This window comes from Myotis davidii, unplaced genomic scaffold, assembly GCF_000327345.1.
Source record: "Myotis davidii unplaced genomic scaffold, ASM32734v1 scaffold48, whole genome shotgun sequence".
Taxonomy (NCBI): Eukaryota; Metazoa; Chordata; class Mammalia; order Chiroptera; family Vespertilionidae; genus Myotis; species Myotis davidii.
Genome location: NW_006299393.1, coordinates 371,451 through 376,913, shown reverse-complemented (window position 1 = coordinate 376,913; position 5,463 = coordinate 371,451).

The following is a 5,463-nucleotide window of genomic DNA, read 5'->3' as shown; positions in this document are numbered from 1 at the left end:
TTGCCAGTCTGGGTGAGGGGCTGAGGGTTGTTTTCAGGCTGGTGGGTGACTGAAGCTCCCAACTGCTCCTTTTTTTCTTTTTCTTTTTTTTATTCTGGGCCAGCTTTAGCTATGGCTCCAGCTCTGAGGCCTCTGCCTGTGAAAGCAGGTATCTGGGTTGTTTGGGTTCTATAATCAAAACACTGTTTCAACTCCAGCTCTGAGATCCTGACTGGCTGAAAGCAGGTTTCTGGAGTTTGTTTAGCTTCTATATTTGTAAATGTTTCAAATGTTACATAGTTGCTTAGAGTTGCAGCTCAGAACTGCAAGCTCAGAGGCGGGCAATGTTGGAGTCCTTCGTCACTGAAGCAAGCAAGCCTCATGTTTGCTTCAAGCTGCCTGGCTGCTGGACGCCATCTTGGCTGGCAGTTAATTTGCATATTGCCCTGTTTAGCCAATGGGAAGGGTACCGGAGGTATGGCTAATTACCATGTTTCTCTTTTATTAGATAGGATTTTTTTTCATAAACAATTGTTATGCCATTCTTTCCCATGCAAACTAACTTAAAAATGTTTTTATTGATTTCAGAGAGAGGAAGGGAGAGGGAGAAAGGGATAGAAACATCAATGATGAGAGAGACTCATTGAGTGGCTCCCTACTGGGATGTGTCCTGGCTGGTAATTGAACTGTGACCTCCTGGTTCATGGGTTGACACTCAACCACGGGCCACACCAGCCCACTGCAAACTAACTTTTAATGCTGTAGAGCAGTCCACTGAATGGGTTCACCTTAGTTTACTTAACCCGCCTCCTCCTGGGGGACATTTGCTTTATTTTCTATTGTATGCTATTATAATGGGTTGCAAGTAGCAACATATAGAATATTTAGACATAAAGTTATTTCAGAAACAAATGAAATTCCTAGCTATATCCAAATCTCAGCCTTTATTTCCTTCGTAAGAACCCCTGTTTGCAACTAGAATCTGCCATGTCAGACTCACTCACTTGTCTCCCCAGGGGCTCTGGGGGATAGGTTTCTGTAGTTGAAGGAACTTTTTCAGTTTTAGTTTATTTTTCCCCCTCTATCATTTTGTATTGTGCCACTTATAAGCCTGTTCAAATCACACACACACACACACACACACACACACACACACCATCCTCAAAGAATCAAGAGAAGGAGGTGGTAAGGAAATTGCTACTTCAAGTACAATTCTGTACCTGGTGCTGCCGGTATTTCTAGCAGGCCGTAGGTAAAGCAGTCCATGTTACTGTATTAAATTTAACTCATTTATGGGATGGAGTCACCTACATTGTCTTTGTAAACCTTGCTTTAAAACACTATCAAACTGTAAAGTCCTGGTCAATTTTAAAGTCATATCACTTCCCAATTGCTATGTTGACATTCCTCTATTTAACAAAAACTTGAACCTTCTTTTTCCTCTTAAAGAAACTGTAAAAGACAAGATGTACTGGATAACTCAGGAGGAGATTTTACCAGGCTATGGCCATAGGAAGACTTTGATTAATGAGGAACGTTTCCAAGGAAGGGCCTAGACATTCAGAGGCAGGTAACAAGGCAGTCACAGTCACTGAGGAAGAGAGTGGTGAGTCTTAGCTCAGAACTTATGAGAGCATGGTTGTCCCGTCCTAGAAAACAAATTAATGATGGGGGGGGGATGGATTTCTCCACTGAGTACCCAGGGGCTCAGTTAAAGTTCAACATTGCCAGTGGTCTCCCGTTTCAGTCAGCTGCTGACTCATACTTTTTGCTCTATGATGGGGCCAAGCCTGGAAGAGAGATCTCACAGTCACTGAGAAAAATAATAATACTTTTCTTTGGAATATATTGATACTTAATTTGTTGTGTGAAACATTGATCTAGGTTTTATTACCAATTAGGTCATTTGAAAGGTGACCTTTTATTACTTTAAATCCTAGGGTCAGTACATTATAGAAACATTTTCTACAAGAGGGCTTCCAAGGTTCCTACAGAAGTGTATAGTTGAGTACTCCCTGGCTTAGCCAATTAAAGGTAGATGAAAGTTGCCGTGTCTTTAGCAACATTGTGAAAACATTTCCTACTGTGAGGTAATAAGACTTTCTGAAGTTTGGTATACAAGTCTGTGTCCTTTAAAAGGGACATATAGCCCTTGTCGGTTTGGCTCAGCGGATAGAGCATCGCCTTTGGACCAAAGGGTCCTGGGTTTGATTCCGGACAAGGGCACTTACCTTGGTTCCAAGCTCCTGCAGGAGGCAACCAATCGGTGTGTTTCTCTCACATCAATATTTCTCTCTGCCTTTCTCTCTTCCACTCTCCCTAAAAATCAATGGGGGGAAAAAAGTGACACATGGGTACCAATCTTTCCAAAATGACAAGCTAACTGAACAAGGAATCTGAGAAAGGAAGTGTTTGCATCCACATTCATTTACTTTACTTTTTCAGAGAATATTAATGCTGACGTTTCAAGCGTTTCGCACTTTAAAGAACTGTTATAAACAGAAACCCACAGATCAAAGGGATTTTTTAGAGCAATCACACCATCCCAAAATAACTTAAAGCATGTTTTGTTAATTTGGTTGTATCTTAGATGAGGTCATATTTACACTGAATGGCGGGTGAGTCACTGTGAAGGCTTGCTCCAGCTCAGTAACGTTCCAAGCACACCATGGCGCTGCCAGTGCAGGGCAGAGAAACCCTGTGGGGTGTGTGCCCATCCCATCCTCCTGCATCTGTGGACAGGCCCTGCCAGGGGTGGCGGGCAGCTGTGGGCAAGGGGCGGGGCTGGGGGCAGGGCATGGGGAAGGAGGCACAGATCCCATCCCACAGGGCAGGAGGCAGAACTGCAGGTGGCAAGGCCCAGTGCATGCTCCCTTGTTCCAACACACTTTACCTACCAAACCAAACCAAAGATTAGGTGATTAAGAATTTCAAAGTGGTACCACGAGGGAAGGTTTCACCTGCTAAGGCTCACCCACCTGCTGAGGATCCGGGACTGGGCCATGACCAGTCCGTCAGGGAGACTGAGTAGTGCTGGTCCAGTGGCCAGCAGGACTGAGCTACCTATGATATTGTTTCCGTGAGAAAAAAATCACAGAAACAAAATGACTGACTTTTTGATGCCCCTTTGGAATAAATAAGTTGGGGATTGGACTGTAGTTTGTTTCGTGCCCTCTGGAAGAGCTTTTATACTCAATGGTCTTAAAGCTAAAAATAAAGAAAAAGTACTTTAAAGAGTACATTCGGGAGATCATAGATTCTACAAACTCCCAGGACAAAATAATGGGCTATTCTCCCTTTCAGTGCCCTCTTCCTCACTTTCCCTCCCTCTTCCTTTTCTTCACAGACATGGCAGGCACTGCATTTAGGTTTCAAGGTGAAGGAGCATGATGTTTTCGCTTGCTATGCTAAGACATCTGGATTATCATGAAAATATCGCAGAGAACATGTTGAAGGACTAATTTTGCCCCAGGGAAACTCCTCTGCAAGATGTCTGCTCTTCGCGCGCAGAGCTGACTGTCGGACACCCGGGATTTGCTGTGCTGGCCCGTGGTTTTCTGTGCTGACCCTGGGACTTCTCTCCATGGCAGACACGGAATGCTGCTGTCCCACGTGAAGGACATGTATAAGAGTTCACCGTTTTCTGAATCCCTGTAACATCAATACTGTTGTATATTATTATCTTGAGTAGGAATTTATAGTAAAAATGAAGAGCAAAGTATATTACCAATATGTCATGTCAAGTAGATTAGAGGTGGTTGTACTTTATTTTTTTTTTTTGTAGTTTTTTCTTAAAGGGCTATTTTTTTTAAATTAAATCTTTATTGTTCAGATTATTACATTTGTTCCTCTTTTTTCCCCCCATAATTCCCCTCCTCCCAGTTCCCACCCCACCCCTGCCCTCACTCCCCACCCACTGTCCTCATCCATAGCTGCACGATTTTTGTCCAGTATCTTCCCGCATCTCCCACACCCCTTTCCCCGACAAGAATAGTCAGTCCATTCCCTTAAAGGGCTATTTTTAAAACATTGTTGACAGTATTTCAGTTGTCCCCCATTTTATTTTTTTATTTAAATATATTTTTATTGATTTCAGAGAGGAAGGGAGAGGGAGAGATAGAAACAGCAATGAGAGAGAATCATTGGTCGGCTGCCTCCTGTACGCCCAACACTGGGGATTGAGCCTGCAACCCGTGCATGTGCCCTTGACCGGAATCAAACCTGGGACCCTTCAGTCCGCAGGCTAATGCTCTATCCACTGAGCCAACTGGCCAGGGTGATACCACCCCCCCCCCCCCATCTTAAAGGGCCAAATTTGATGTGAATTCTGAGTCTGACTGGAATCTGACAGGGAGCATGTGGGTTACAGTGGGAGGTAGAACACAGTGCAAAAGAACTTACAGTTGACTGACTCGTTTGGCTCCAGTCTTGTTTCTTCTACTTCCTGCCTGTGTGACCTTGTGCAAGTGACTTAACCTCTGCTGACTCAGTTTCCTCAACTGTACTGTGGAGGTGATCACAGCCGTGGTGAGGATGAAGAGTGGCACCTATGAAACACCTAGTACAGTGGTTCTCAACCTGTGAGTCACGACCCCTTTGGGGATCGAAAGACCCTTTCACAGGGGTCGCCTAAGACCATCGGAAAACGCATATATAATTACATATTGTTTTTGTGATTAACCACTATGCTTTAATTATGTTCAATTTATAACAATGAAAATACATCCTGCATATCAGATATTTACATTATGATTCATAACAGTAGCAAAATTACAGTTATGAAGTAGCAACGAAAATAATTTTATGGTTGGGGGTCACCACAGCATGAGGAACTGTATTAAAGGGTCGCGGCATTAGGAAGGTTGAGAACCACTGACCTAGTGCACGGTGCCTCCCAGAAAGGAAGGACTCAGTTCAAGGCTTCCTGTTATTGTTACTTTGAAACAAGCTACGGGCATATACTTTGTCCCCATTTGCTCATGTTTTCCCTGGACCGTAAGAAGCAGCCATAGGTCCGAATTAACTTGACAGATTAAGTCACTTCCTTTGGGTGGTTCTCTGTCTACAGATCAGGCCGGAGCACAGGCTGTCACTCCTTCGACCTCCCCTCCCACATTGGAGTCCAAGGAGAGCCTTAGGCCCAGATTACTTAACAATCGCTTTTGCTGTTTCTATAGCCACAGTAACAAAAAGTTTCCAGTATCCTTTAAACCAGGATTAATTCTCTCTCTGGGGGCAAAGGGATATACATTGCAGTTCATCGCGTAGGAAGCTCAGAGGAAAGCCGCGGGCACACCGGCGCCCCCAGCTCCCTGCACTTGGAAACTCGCTTCCCTCTCCCCGCCTCAGTTTCCCCAGGAGAGGAACAAGGTTGTGCTAGACTAGAGCGTATTCCCAAGTCCAGAGCCTCATCTCGCCCCCAACTAAAAAAGGAAAAAAGAAAAAAAAGAAAAAGCAAACAATTTATTTCCTTTCACACCAAAG